This window comes from Myodes glareolus, chromosome 6 (genome assembly GCF_982192425.1).
Source record: "Myodes glareolus chromosome 6, mMyoGla1.1, whole genome shotgun sequence".
Lineage (NCBI taxonomy): Eukaryota > Metazoa > Chordata > Mammalia > Rodentia > Cricetidae > Myodes > Myodes glareolus.
In genome coordinates, this window is record NC_142031.1 from 3,569,125 (window position 1) to 3,585,180 (window position 16,056).

The 16,056-nt window shown below is 45.2% G+C and overlaps 1 non-coding gene across 1 annotated transcript; it reads right to left on the reverse strand.

The window, feature by feature from the left end:
• Positions 1–649: 649 nt before the first annotated feature.
• On the reverse strand, positions 650–775 carry LOC125389670 (small nucleolar RNA SNORA40). Its single transcript, XR_007228512.3, has one exon. It is a non-coding gene; the product is annotated as a small nucleolar RNA SNORA40 (small nucleolar RNA).
• Positions 776–16,056: the final 15,281 nt, after the last annotated feature.

Sequence of the window (16,056 nt, forward strand, 5' to 3'; positions counted from 1 at the left end):
TGCTCCTGCCTACTCCGAGCGCAATTAAAGCGACTGAAATGTTTCATTTGAAACATCCTTTCTCACACTTCAAAGCAATGAGTCTGATGAGCGATTACAGGCGATTGAAGCTAATAAGGAACGTAATTCATGCTTGAAGATACTTCATGGGCACAGGCATCGCTTGTGAGTGTTCTGCCTGTTGGAGAACACCCCCGAGTCAGAAAGGGGCTAAGCTAGCAGGCTACACTGCCCACCCCCAGTCCCTGAAGTTAGCCAAGATGGCATAAGCAGGAGAGGTCCTCAGACACCCTTGGCTCAGACCAGCAATGGTAAACAGTGGGGCCATTTGACTACATTTGCTGTGTAATCACTACAGAAAACATGGCCGAGGTTCCAAAATGTCATCTGTGCTCAAGAGAGACTCATCACTAGGAACCATGAGAGCGTCATATAACTCGTTGGAGGTGACTGAGAGCAGCTTCAGAGACCAAATGCTTGAGTCACTGGTCCCCTGATTCCTGGGATGGGCTGCATCCCGTCCCATTTATGCGTTAGAGTCTCAGCCCTAACAGGACTACATTAGGAATAGGGCTTTTGGGGAATACATTGTTTTTATTATCGGCTTATTCTTCTTACAAACCTTATCTCTTTGAGTTGTCTTGAGCACCGTGGCCCTTCTTAGGTGGATCAGAACCCACACTTAACAATGAGCTCTGGGTTGCAAAAGAGCGTTGATTTTTGCAACTGACTCTACCCTTTTTCTACCGGCTTAACACAAAGACTTCCAAGTGCTATGAATGAATTGTAAATGACATCATCAATGAATTGTAAATGACATCATAGCATGAGAGCCAATGAGTGAGGCATAAGAAAAGACATCAGAGATCTCACTATGACACAGAGATGCCATGTGAGGACCCCACAAGGTCATCATCCTCAAGTCAGGGCAGGCGGGCAGTTCTGCTCATGAATCTACGTCTTCAGAACTGTGGGGAAATGGTTTGTTTAAACCACGCAGCCTACAGAGCTGTTACGGCAGCCTGGAAAGACTAAGGCACCATGTTCGGGCTCTGCAGGGTCTCTTGGCTTCTCATGCTGACACCAGACCTTACACCCCACCCTCACTGTCCTTTTTCACCATACAAAGCCAGTCACTTCTGCCCTGCGGTCTTAGTTAGGGTTCCATTGCTGTAATGAAATACCACGACCAAAACTTGGGGAGGAAAGGGTTTGTTTCAGCTTACGATTACATATCATAATCTATCATTTCAGAAAGTCAGGGCAGGAACTCGAGGCAGGAACCTGGAGGCAGGAACTGAAGTGGAGGCCATGGAGAAATACTATGTATTGGCTTTCTGTCTATGACTTGCTCAGCCTACCTTCTCCTATACAACCCAGGGCGACACACGCCTTACTCAGCGTGGACTGCCCTCCATGCTGGGTCAGTGAGAGACGCTGTCTCAACAAACAGGGTCAAGTCAGAGGAATAACACCTGGTTGACCCCTGTTCTCCAAATACATATACATACATGTGCACACTTACACACACACACACACACACACAAGTGTATACCAACACACAAAAATAGTCCCTTTTCTTTCTCTGGTATGGCCAACCTTGCAAATATTTTCCCCATGACTTGGCCTTTCCAGGTCAACTGAGGCGGTGTTCCTCCCCTAACACGCCTGCACCTGTCCACTGACTTCCCTGGCACCCGGGAAGTTCTCCATCTGCTTGTAGATATGGCTCAAGAACAAACGGGTGTTGGTGCCTCCCATCCCTCCTGGAAAGTAACCACACTCACCAGAAAGTACATGGCTGCTGGTAAGGGGAAGCCCGGTCTCCTTCCAGAGGGTGGAGGCCATTCTGAGGTAGACCAACAAAGTTCTTGTATGCTCCCACCCCCACCCAGGACTGAGACATGTCTTCTAGAAGGATTCGTGTCTGATGGGCCTGCAGGATCTTTTTCTTTCTGCTCATTTTTCTTCGTTTTCCTTCTTACTCCGCGTTGGCCGCTTTAGTGAACAGCCTGTGTGTGAGCCCTGCTCCTGGGATCTGCGGCACTCACAAGGCTGCGCTGAGAAGTGTGCGAGAGCTCCTGCTCCCTGCCTCACAGGTAAGATTAGAAGATGTCCTCTAGGGGCTGGGCCAGCCACGGACATCCCGAGAGAAGCAGGCCTATTCCCTAACTTGAAGGTTTTGCTTCTTTAAACATGCCTTGAAGGGAAAGCCCTGGTTTCTCCCCACACCACAAGGAACTGGCGGCTCGCTCTATGCTGTGGCTGTTGCTTGTCTGGTGGGTTTTGTTGCTCTGATGGTTTTGACTAATCCTGGAGAAGCTGCCTCTTCCAGGGCTCACTCCCAGCTAGAGAACCACTGACCTGTGAGTACCCTTCCCCTGTACAACCCGTCCAGGTCCAGGCCTATGTTCCCAGCCACCTCCTTTACGGAACCTTCACAGGCCAACCCAATACTTCTTCCCCAAATCACAATGAAAGGCGAGCCCTTCAGCCCAAAGACTGCCCAGACAGACCAAGCAGTACAGTGAGCTGTGTGATCCAAGCTTGCTCGAACCTCCTGCCTGTCTCCTTCACACATTCCCAGGGAAGCCCCTACAGCTCTCTGGCCATATTTTCTGCATGTTTCTCCTGTAGCCTGACCAGCCTGGCCCTGCTCCATGTGGCCCTGCCTTGACTGGACCTGATCGACACGAACCTGACACACTTCCAATCATGTCATCTTTCTGGTTGCCTAGACCCAAGCCCAGGGGACACTGTGCCAGTTCTCGGGGAACCTGAGGGTGCACACCGTGCTCTGAGCCTGGCCTTCCTTCACCTGCCAACTGAGGTGACCCCAATGTCCCTGGAACTGTCAAGAGACACACAGAGGGAGAACATTAAAAAGAAAAAAATCAGGCACAAAACAAGCACTTTCGGTTATAGGTACAGCTGATTTGGGGGCGAACTCTGATAAAAACCACCAATTCCAGGTCTAACCATAAACTTGGTGAGTCACGGAACAGGGTACAAGAACAAGTCTTTGAGAATTTTGGGAACAAACATATTTGACTTTTCCCCAGTTCCCGTGGGATCTTCCACACGTGGGTATTCCTCCCTCCGCTTTCAGACGTTTGTTTCCCGAGTTTGATGCAAAGCATCCAGTTAATAAGTTAACTGCCAATTATTCAGACTCAGCGGCAGTCTATAAGGCAATAAATCATTATTTCATTCAGCTGAAAAGAATTGATACAAGGAAGCAAGAAATAAATAAATAAGACGACTGTCAAGGAAATAAGACAGGATTTACAGGAGGCCGCCCCCATTCCCACTCCTCTCCGTGTCTCTTTCTGGGATGTTAATCTCCCATAAGTGGTTATTACCACATGAAACACATGGAGATTATTTCAATTAATTATGTTTGCTACATTGTTTCAAAAGATTATTCCACTATTTACTGGCAGTTAGACAGGCTTTCATGTAGTGTGCCGCCAGAGGGCCTGTCGAGTGGGACAGTGGATAGAGTAATTGAAATTAAGTTTGTACTTCTAAGAAGCCGTCCTTTGGAAGTCAAGGGTCTCAGAGCAGCTCCAAGGTGATGCTTTCAAAGCGCACGAGAGGGTGAACAAGCACACACAGGCACACGCCTCCTTTCTGAAGAGTCAAGCACGCTGTTGCTCTTGGCTGAGAAAAGGAGAACCATTTCCAGGCTGTGAGGAGATCAGGAAGAGGCAGGCTGCTGGAGCAGGCTTGCTGTGTTGACTCTGATGAAGGGCAGGCTGCTCGGGAGGAAGAAGGTTCAAGGTCATGGGTCCTGTAAAGAGTGTGTTTGAAAAGTTAACGTGTGTCAGAGGTTGAGTGTCGGACTTCATCTGGTCCAGGTTGAGCCTGGGCTGATGGATGAAAACCACTGGGGTGTAGTGGCATTTTAATTGTGTTCTGATAAATAAAGACCGCCTGAAGATCCGAGAGTAAAACAGTCCCACTGCTCAGCCTTACAGACCAGATTATGGTAACACACGCCTTTAATCTCAGAGGTCACACTAGTTGCTATCGAGTGGTTAGGATACTTTAATCCCAGCCCTAGAGAGGATTATAAAATGGGAGGAGACAGCTCTCAACACACAGTCTCATTCTGAGATTCCTGGAGGCAGGATTGCCATTTCGAACTAAGGTAGAGGTAAGAGTCAGTGGCTGGCTTCTTTGCTTTTCAGACTGAACCTTCAGGTTGAACCCCAATTTCTGATCCTGAGTTTTTATTATTCATGCTTCATGTGGTGCCCAACTTTTTGTAGTATGAATTTATGAAAAAGGCTTTTTAGCCATAATTCCAGGCCAGGGCTGGGATTGGAATTCCAGCTCTAGGAATCAGAACCCAAAGCTAGCTACCTGGGTTCAGGAGAAAAACTAATGTTCCCAGCTCTCATCCACCCCAGCTTAATTTCCATGTAATGATGGAAAATACACAGAGAATCTGGACACGGTATGTTATTGTGTTCTTTGAATTGTTTGCTGAGGAAGGAGCAACAGCTGCTAAAAGACATTTGATTACTAATGCTGCTAGATTAATCCAACCTATATATTTTGAAAATGCCTTGACTTCAATTTTTAAGTAAAAAGATATCTTACTTTGGAGAAGAGATTTTGCTTTTCTTTACAAAAGAAGTAAGAGGCTGGGGATTCATTCTGGGTTAAGAAAAATAAGGTTTAATCAAAATGCCTTCACTGCAAATTTAAGTCAAGAGATATGTCTCTTTGGAAAAGAGGTTTTGCTTTTGTTTCCACAGGAAATGAGAGGTCGTGGATTCATTATGGGTTAAGAAAAATAAGGTCTGATTAAGAAAAACCCCCTGAAAAATCTCCAGTGAAATAGATGACCCAGATGATCCAACATCTGTTGCGGTTTCCTCTGAGTTCTACATCCAGAACAGCTGCAAGACTGCTGGTGAGCTGATGCAGCCTCACAGAATACTCCAGGAAGGATTGGAACCATAATCCTAAATTTTCTTTGGGTCACCATAAGATTATCAGTGCTCCCAATCAGCAGGAAGTAGCATAGAAAACTATGCCCACATTCCCAAAAAATGGATTATGGATGTTTGTTTTTGTTTAATGTTTTGGTTACAAATTGTTATGGATAATGGTCAGGAAAAAAGCTAAACAAAGAAAATTAGATTCAAGGTTCTTGTTTTGAAAAAAAAAAGGTCAGGCGATTTTGGTGACGCACGCCTTTAATCCCAGCACTTGGGAGTCAGAGGCAGGTGGATCTCTGTGAGTTCTAGGTCAGCCTGGTCTACAGAGCAAGTTCCAGGACAGGCTCCACAGCTACTGAGAAACCTTGTATCGAAAAAAAAAAAAAATAGAAAGACAGAGAGAAAGGAAAAGAAAAAAAGGGGAAAGGGGATATAGATATGATAAAATAAAAAGGTAAATTATTGAATCTACTTTTTAAAAGCAACTGTGAGTTTAAAATGTTTTAAATTGATTTTACTTTTAAATATTGTATACAATTGTTTTATATTGATACAAATTTGAGATTAATTTTGTTAAAACATACTGTACACACATTTCCAATCTTGTTTAAGGTATTGTACCTATGCAGCTCATGTAACAATGTAGTGCAAATTTCTTGTCCTTGAAAGTTATTATTATCAACTGTTTAGGATAATAAAGAAATATAGGTTAGTATCACCTAGTATAATCAAACTTGTAGTCACATTGGGTATGTTTTCAAGGTCAAGCAAAGATATAATTTAGATAGATAGGTCATTTTCAAACACTTCAAAGGTCTACAGAATATGGCATTTAAGATATTTTAATGACCTAGGTTCTTATTTTTTAATGACATTGAGACATGTCTGCTCCTGGCAGCACCGATCTACTTCAGAGAAAATAATGGGCGTCAGAGTAACTCCAGTTTACTTTCTGTGGCAAAAGTAAGCCCTGGGCAAGAAAATGCCCCTGTCTCGACTGCTGACAGTGTGCTGTCCTGATTAGACAGCAGGACACAAAATATCCTGCTTCACAGAAAAGTCTGTCAAATATGTCAGGCCTGTAGGCCAAAGATGGACGCCCCAACGTTGCAGAGGAAACTTGGGTGACTGTCCAGGCAGCCAGCTGTGTGCGTCATTTCTCACATTTTTTGGAAGTCGCTTGCTTGCACTTCCTGTTTACTCAGGTAATATTATTTCCTTCTTGGGTCTCTGAGGGAGCTGAAGACTAGATAGTTAAAGTTACCAGACACAGAAAGCAAGTTATGATAGAAAGTAAATTAGGTACAAGACTTTGGACTCACCAGGTAGGATAGATATGGAGTATTTTCTCTGAATTTGTCAAATGTAAATTGACTAGACATGTTGATGTGTTTATTGCCTGTATATATTGTACATAGTTATTGTACTTATTGTATATAGTTTTTTATATTAGTTATAGCCTTCTTTTTTATTCTAGACAAAAAGGGGAAATGTAGTGCCATTTCAATTGTACTTTAGTAAATGAAGACTGCCTGAAGATCAGAGAGTAAAACAGCCCCACTGGTCAGCCTTACAGACCAGGTAATAATGACACACACCTTTAATCTCAGTAGCCGCACTAATTGCCAGAGTAATCAGGTGGTGCATGCCTTTAATCCCAGCCCAAGAGAGGAATATAAAACAGGAGGAAACAACTTTCAACACAGTCTCTTTCTGAGATTCCTGGAGGCAGGATCACCATTTCAGACTGAAGTAGAGGTAAGAGCCAGTGGCTCGCTGCTTTGCTTTTCAGATCTTCAGGTTGAACCCCAACTTCTGACCCTGAGCTTTTATTAATCATGCTTCACTAGGCATGTTCTGTCACCTAGTTCAAAGTATTGCTTTGAGTGGGACAATTTCATGTGAAGGCCAGATGTTGAACTCCCAAGAAGCAGAGAATTTCTCTACTTATCCCTTGCTTGGTTCCAAAGATCCTTTTAGTCCTGTGAAGGCTTTGCTACTTCTCTCATTGTTAATGACAAAACCCAGGAGAAAATCAACTAAAGGAATGTGGGGTTTATTCAGCTCACAGTTTGAGGGTGCTGTTCACGTTGGTGGGGAAGACACGGAGCACAGGGCAGTGGTCGGTTGTGCTGCACCTGCAGTCAGGAAGAGAACGAGATGAACGCTGGTGCTCAGCTCACCCTTTAGCTTTCATTCCGTCCAGGATCGCACCACGTGGGATGGTGCCACCCATATTTAATATGGCTCTTCTCACCTCAATTTGATCTAACTGAAAAGTCCCTCACAGGCAGGCCTAAAGGCTGTTTCCATGGCAATCCTAACCCCCAGGAAGTTGACAATCAATATTGACTATCTTGATGCTCTTGAGGCGTGCTTATGGGCTAGCTTGGTCGGTGGCCCCTGTCCATTGCTGTTGCTTGTGCTGCCCACAGGTAGCTGGGTCTATTGAGCTGCTCTGCCCAGATGCATGCCCTTGTTTTTAAAAAAAAATATTCTTTTTATTACTCATGCTATTTATTGGGTGAGTGTCAGCCTCCCCATACTATGGTCAAGATGTGCTCTTCCTTTAAGAGCTGTTCCTCAGGGAACACACGTTCAGGACCATGATAACTTCCTGATCAACCCATTTGATATCACAGGATGTCTCTGTATTTTACTGATGCCACTGCCTCATGACACGCTGTGTGGGATCTACCACCCCAACTGAACCTCCATGAATGTTTTCAGTAGGATGGTCCGGTTCCAGTCTGACCACCGTAATCCTCAAGTGCTCAAAGCTCTAAGCCTATCTGCATATCTGACTGGCACACCTGGTTTATGTCTGCCATCTTCACCTTTATTTTCGACTTCGCTCAGGTGTTTTATGTTCCCATTTTCTCCTTTCTCCTCTTATTTGGGGTTAATCAAGTCTTTTATTACATCTCCCTCCAGCACCCCCTCCCACAAACATTGCTAGTTAGCAGACAATGAACAGTGCAGCAAATCAAGCTTCTTGGAATCCTGCGCCAAGGAGAGAGTCTACTGTTAAATCTGAGCACCGGAGAAGGAGGAAAGTTAATAAGCCAAAGATCTTAATTTCCACCTAAAGATAAAAAGAGAATTAAATAAAACCCCAAAACAGTAGAGCAAAAGCAGAATAATAAAGGAACAAATCAGAACCAATAAACTAGAAAGGATATTGCAGCCCAGGCTTCGAAGGGGGATGTCAGGAAAGAGAGCAAAGCGGAAACTGTGGTGCCCAGGGCTCCAGGAAAGTACAGAGATGCTGTAAACACCAGGGTTGACTTTTCAGAACTCTGGGAACAACCAGAACCCTACGGCGGTGAACATTCATCAAGAAGGTCATACAGTCTGCGGAGAAGTTTCTTCTAGTAGCAGGAGACTCATACAGAAATTCACAGCTAATCAAACTGATCAAAATGTAGAGAGCAAGCAAGGTACCCAGCCCCAACCGACAGACCTGCAATGCAACCTCTACTCCAAAGTGGAATGCAATCCTAATTAGTCTTATTAAATAGAAACTCAGAGTTAGGTAGTAGGGGGCGAAAGCTGAAAGATCAGAGAAGCACAGCAGCCAGCCACTAGTTCTTACCTCTCCAAATTCCTCAGAATGATTGGGGTGTCCTGTCTCTACAAGTCCTCAGACTGAATGCTCTTTCTATGAAATCTCAGCCTGAATCCTGAGCTCCTTATATTCCTCTTTCCTTATATTCCTCTCTCTGCCCATATCACTTCCTGTCTCCATATCCCTAGTGCTGGGATTAAAGATGTGAGTCACCACCGCTTGGCTGTGTTTCTCTTTTAGACTCTTTTCCAATCTCCTGTAGCCCAGGGTGGCCTTGAACTCATAGAGGTCTGTCTGCCTCTGTCTCCCGAGTGCTAGGATTAAAGGCGTGTGTCACCACTGTGTGGCCTCTACAGCTAACTAGTGTGGCTAGCTCCGCACTCTGATCTTCAGGCAAGCTTTATTATTTGTTAAAGCACAAACGAAGCATCAACACACTGAAGTCTCGGGGAGCATTGCAGAAGAGGGTGTGAGCGGCTGTCAGAGCCGGAGGACCACACACCTGCTGGTAAACAGCAACCTCTCCACATGAAAGGGAAGCTGTGCGAAGAAAGTGCTACAGTGTGTCTGCCCTGAACAAGCTGGTGATGACAATGCCCGCTGAGAGTCATAGACAAGGAGACATTGCATATGCTCCCATTCCCTAGAAGAAGAGCTACAAATGGCCAAGGGCTACCAGGGGAATCAACATTCTTCAGTGACGAGCCCTCTGTTAGGTTACCCAGCCCCCAGTGCCCAGCCTTGGACAATCCTAAACATACTCACTAGGTTATGTATGTACAGACACTTGCAACAATAACTACTAAACAAGAGGTCATGAACTAGGGGAGACTCAGAAAGAGCTGGGGGAGAGTGGCGGTGTCGATGCTCACTAAGAATCTATAATTTTACTTTTTTTTTTTCAAAAAAAAGCAGCAGTCATAGTTAGGTCTCTACTGCTGTGATGAATCACCATGAGTAAGGGATCTTATAAAAGGAAACATTTAATGCATCTGATGGTTTGAGAAGGTTAAAATCCATACTGGTGAACCACATGAAACACCTCCACCTGCAAGGCCACACTTCCTAATTCTTCCCAAATGGTTTCACCAAAATGCCAGAGTAGTCCACCCTACACAACTCATCCTTCACAAGACCGGCGGCTGGTTTCTTCCTCGAAGTCACATGCCTGCAAGGAACTGGGTGTGGTTTCAACTGAAGGCTGGATGATCTCACTAAGAGCTGCAACTCCAGGGAGACCTCATCTACTAAAACAGAGCAGAAATTACATTATCCTTAGATACAAAACACCCTGGGAATGTATTGCAAGCATACCCACCATATCAAAAATATAATGGTAAATTTCTAAATCGAGAGCCAGTAGCCGCATACAGTGATCCAAATCTGCTAGCAAGGACACACAGCACCAGCAACGTAATTAAGTCATCCTAAAATTGTATAAGCAACTATTTCACCTCTTTTCTTGTCTTAACTGATTTTTCAAAGCAACTGTGTGAAGCCACATACACATAATTGTGCGCTGGGCTGATAAAATGGAAGCATGCATTTGACAATAGCTTCACAAAGGATGTGGGTGGGAACAAATTTGTGCTGGAAGAAGAACGTGGCAGATTGAACCCACAGCTAACGTGAAGAGATCAGAAGATGATAAACAAGAAAGGCTAACATAGCAAACTCCATCAGCATCGCCTTGCCTCTCCTTCTCATGGCTTCTACGGAAGACATAAAGGTTTGCAAAGGAATAATTACAGCAATGTGTTGTTGAGTTTGTAACATGTGGAGACTAAGAAGACGAAAGAGAAAGAAACAGGGCAAAGGTTCTGTATCGGATTGGATTCGTGCACATTTGTAGTAAAGTGTGTAGTGCTCCTCTTCCCACGGCTCAGGGATCACGGCAGAGGAGGAGGGCAGAGTGAGAGTCAGATGCGGACGGTGACAAGGGAACGGGGTTTCCTGAGCCAGCAGAGAAGCTGCACACCTGAACTTGGAGTGATCACGAGAGCATGCGCCAGACTAGCATGTCAGTTCAGGCCAGACCCTGGCCCAGGGAGGGGAGGAGGCACGCAGTCCCTCCCCTTGCTGAGCTGTTGGCAATTGGTATCTGGTGACTTCTGGTAAGTCAGTCACACTCCATCGGAAGGTCACACAAAATTGGACTTAATGGGCTTTAAATAGGGGGTGGGGCACAAAGTAGGTGGGAAAGAAGGGGGTGGATCTAGAAGGCAACAAGGGAGAGGGTGAATAAGGTCACATGCATGATATGGAAATTGCAGGGAACTAATAAAAATGAGAATAAAATTTTGATAAGTTGAAATGCAGATGATAAATTCCTGAGTAAATACTAAATATACCTCACGAAATATAGTGGATGTGGGTGAAGGAAACAAAATATTGCACTAGAAAAGGCTTGCTCGGTTCCCATGCAAAGGGGTAAATAAGTGAAGAGCAGGTCACAGGCAGAGGCAGGAAATGGTATGTGAAGGGCAGGCAGACCTTCTAGGGCGCCAACCTCACCCGTGTAGTTACATCTGGGCCAGCTGAATCAAAGACAGAGGCTATCCAACTGAATGAAAGCTGCCCTTTCTGCGGAAAACACAGACTGCACTTCAAACAGCATGTAAGTGGAGGGCGGAAAGGGACATGCATGCAACCCGGAGCCAGCCAGACGCTTGAGCGGTTTTGCTGACGTCAGATAGGAAGAGGAACATTTGATACTGAGAAGAGAATGAACCCTTCCAAAGATGTACCAGTTGTCATTGCATATGCACCTGATGATTGAGTCATAAAGTGTGTAAGGGAAGCATCATGAGAAATGAGTTAGAGCCCTGAGTAAAGGAGATGGTGTGCTCCATGCTCTATGTCCAAAATGGGCCAACTGCTAGCAGAAGGCAAGCAAGAAAATGGAAGAGGTCTTGAACACAATACACCTGTTAGGCTTCCAACACCCCAGAACCTCCACCCAACAGCAGCAGAGTAGATATCTTTCTCAAAACGATACGGACCATTCCCCAGGATGGGCCATCACCGTTTCCATTTTAAAGAATTGAAACTATAGAAATGGTACCAAGTATATTTGCTGATCGACTTGACGTTGTAGCCACAAAATAATGGAAGGGTGGGGTGTAGTAGTGGAGCATTTGCCAGCCTCGTGGGGGGCTTCAGGTTTGATCCACAGGAATATGGAAGGAAGGAGAAGGAGGAGAGAAGGTGAAGAGGAGACAGAGGGGAAAAGAAAAAGAGGAGGAAGGATAGAGAAAGAGGAGGAGAGATGAGGAGGAGGGGAGAGGAAGAAAAGAGTGGGGGAAAGAGAAAGGGAAGGGGGAAGATGAGGAAGAGGAAAAGGAAAAAGAGAAGGAGGGGGAGGACAGAGAAGGAGTTCATATCGGAGTATTAGGCACTCCCAGCTATGTGGATATCATGAGAAAGAATGACCTAACATCCCCCAAAGTCCATTAGTGTAATATTCTGTGTTAATAAACCAAATGACGTAAGCCACATGACACTGACAGACACACCAAGGTCATTGAGCAAAACTCAATACTTTTTAATGATAATAACAATAATAGTAATAATAGTAGCAATGATAACCCACAACGAGCTAAGAACATAATGAAACTTTACCAAATATTATTTGTGCTAACAGTATACTTACTGGGTGTGCTGAACGTGTTCGCACACTCCAAGGGATAAGGCAAGAATGCACATGTTTAGTGTTTGCATTGTGGGGACAGCTTTAGTTCATGAGAACTGGGTCAGAAGAGGCAGAAGGGAGAAAAGGAAGGAAAGGATGAAGGGAGGGAGGACGGAAGGGACAGACAGACGGACAGAAAGGGGAAAGGAGGGGAGAGAAAGGAGGAATGGATGGCCAGACTAAAACAAGAAGAAATGAAATATCTTTATTTGACATCCTTGTACATTGATAACCCTGAGGCCCCCACTGGAAATTTATTAGAACTAATAAATCAGTTTGGAAAGGCTTTGGGACGTAGAAAACCAATATACAGAGATCAATTGCATTTTATATTGTAGCAATTAAAACATCAAAACTTAAATTAAGAAAACAATTTCACTTAAAGTAACATCAAACAGAAGTAAATGCCTCGGAGTAGATGTGAAATGAAATGAAAAATGTGTACTCTTCAGGCGTCAACATTCCCGAGAGAAACCACGGTTTTAAATGAATAAATGGCAAGATGTGTGCGTTTGTGGGTTGAAAGACAATATTTTCCTGATGGTGATACTCCCAGATTAGTCCATTCTGCTACTCTAATGAAGTTCCTGGGGCTAGGCACCTGAAGGGAAGCTCACATAGCTCATGGTTTTGTAGGCTGGAAGTGCAAGCACATGGATGGTGGCACTACACGTGGGGCTGTGTGAGCACGTGGATGGGGGCACTACACGTGGGGCTGTGTGAGCACGTGGATGGGGGCACTAGACATGGGGCTGTGTAAGAGAGAGAAAGGTTGCAGACCAAGGCAGGGATCCAGAGAATAATTCACAGAGGGGTCAACTTTGACAATAGCTGGCTCTCTGAGAGCTGACTCAGGGCCCCAGGAGAGTGTCCTAATAAGTCCCCAGTGTCCCTAACTAGTACTAACAATTCCCCTGTGGGCCTCACTGATTAAAAGTCCCTCTCTCTCAATATCACACTGAAAGTCAGGCTCTTGACACATTCACCTTGAGGGAACACTCAAGCCAACTCGAAGCCATAGCTTGCTTCCTAGTTGAACTTAGAGTCACTGCAATCCTTCCAGAACCTCGGGGGACTCCCCAGGGCAGTCCTTAGACCTGTATGGAAATTCAGGGGACAGAGTTGCCAAAATGTCCTGAAAACATCAGAGCAGAGCCAGGGGACAGCCACATTCTTGTTAGAAAGATGATAACGAAGTTAATCTAATTGGACGAATGGGGGATAAATAAGGATGGGCAAACAGGTCAGTGGAACAAAATGCAAAGCCCAGGCTCTGGAGGGATGTCTCAGTGGATGAAGCACTCTGCCACACACAGTGTGAGAACCTGAATGTGGGTCCCACGACCAATGTCAAGGCAGAGCATGAAAGTGTGCACGTCTGCAGTCCCAGAACTCCTGCGGTGAGATGAGACCTGAGACGGGACTTCCTGCAAGCTCTTGGGTCAGCTATCCTGGCACACAGAGGCAAAGCAAAAGAAAGTCTAGCTCAGACAAGATAGAGAGCCAATATTGATAACCTCCACATGTGTGTGGTAACACATGCATGAATACGTGTGCACACATGTCCATCACGAGCATTGTATAGATGCATACTGTGGTAAGCACATGTGAACATTTGAAACTTTTTGAAAGTCCACATTAAGCCTTGGTATTTCTCACCAGCTGTGTTTCCCACCAGTTTAAACAAGGGTGCCCAGATCAAAGCAGAGGAATGTCTCTGTGTAAAGATTCACTTCTCATTTAATGTGTGTGGGTGTTTCACCTTCATGTATGTCTGCACACAGCACGCATGCCTTTTGCCCACAGAGGTCAGAAGACGGTGTCAGATCCCTTGGGACTGGGCAACTGTGAGCCTCTACGTGGGTGCTGGGAGTGAGGTCCGGGTTCTCTGGATGAGCAGCCACCCTCTAACCCCCGAGCATCTCTCTAGCCCAGAAGAGTCTGCCCAACACATTTTCTCAGAACTGGACACAAGTGTGGAGCAGAACAAAGTTCCATCCTGCTTCACGCCAAGTACAGCAAGCTAGCTGACAGCACACCTTGGTGCGTGGCCTAAAGCTTAAATCACCAAACTCATCCATAATCACCATTATAAATCTCACAGCTGTGTCTGAGATATGCGAGCAAAATCTAAGCAACAAACCCAACATAAATACATAATAAAAATGAATTCCATCAAAATCTAAAGCCCTGTGAAGACCACACGCAGTAAGTGGGAACAGACAACCAATAGAACTGTACATACTTAAAACTGCTGACTTTCAGTCGGTCTTGACCTGAGAAATAGTGAGGGCTAGGGAAGCGCCCCTCACATCCATGTTCCATTAAATATCTTACTGCGAAAAATGAGCCTTCCCTATGACTTAGATGAGACTCTAGAACCTCCCTCACTCACCTGAGCCAAGGCCAGACATAACTTGCCTAGGCTCCCATTCTCTCCCCAGATGTACAGCCCAGCTCTTGGTGATCTCTGTGTATTACTTATAGTCTTGCTATTGCAACAAAATGCCTGACTAAATGCAGCTGAGGGAAGGGTTTATTTCAGCCCACGGTTTAAGGTGAAACAGTCCCTCGTGGTGGTGGGTAAGGCATGGCAGCAAGAATGGGAAGTGGCTAGTCACGTGACTGCCAATTAGGAAGTTGATCACTTGACATCTGCAGACAGAAAGCAGGGAGCAGTTAATGCTAGTGTCCAGCTTCCGTCCAGTCCATACCCTGGCACATGGGGTGGTGCCACCCACAGCCAGGGCAGGTCTTTCTACCTCGGTTAACTGTTGGGGGATAATCTTTCTGTACACCGTGAAGATATGTCTTTGCCAAGATACCTTCTGATTGGTTTAATAAAAAGCTAAATGGCCAATAGCTAGGCAGGAGAGAATGGGAAGGACTTCAGAGAAGAGAAAGGATCTGGAGATGAATGTAGGCTTGGGAGAGATGCCAGGGAGACATGAAACAAGTCAGATGTACAGAATGGCAGAGAGACAAAGGCCACGTGGCAGAATGTAGATTAACAGAAATGGGCAAACTCAAGTTCTAAGAGCTGGTTGGGAACAAGCCTAAGCTAAAGGCCAAACTTCCATAAGGCTGGCAGTCCCACAAAGGAAAGTCTGGCTACAGTTAACCTGATCTAGAAACTCCCTCACAGGCCCACGGGCATGTCTTCTTGTTGATTCAAGATGCTCTGATGTTGGCCATTATCACCACGGTCAAGAGTCTGGTGGGGACAGGAGCTCCCAACCGTGAAGTAGCTAGCTTTCTCTTCTCCTCAGAAACTTGAACGAGACTCCTTCTTCACCCTCCTGAGAATCCCATTCCACAAAGTGAAAGATCCCAAGTTTAGCCTCCAGTCCTCTGTGCTTCTGGTCACCCACGCCTGGAATCTTCTCTGTTTGAACTCCTTTACGCAGGACACGCCTTTCTACTGGAGATGCACTATATCCTGGGCGGCTTTTTCTAGCACCGTAATCCACTTATTCCCATTGCAAGTTTAATAAAGGCATTCCTCATTGATGGAAAAGTACATATTTTTCTTTGACAGGTGAATTATACCTAGAAGATGAAAATAATTCGCAGAATAAGAAAAACACTGATCTTTTTTTTAGCCTAAACCTCCAATAGACAAAGGAACAAAAAACATTTCTCAATGAAACTCTATAAGAAGTTGATAAAAAAGACATCTGACATCAATAGCCATCAGGAAAATGCAAATCAGAACCTCAAGGAGATGCTCACTGCCCTCGGGCCAGTTAGAGACAAGGTCAGAGCTGTCGGAGAGACACTGGAGGTCACACGCAGGACCGTGGGGATGAGAAATGACTTGGGGACTTCGGAAGGTATTCTACTAG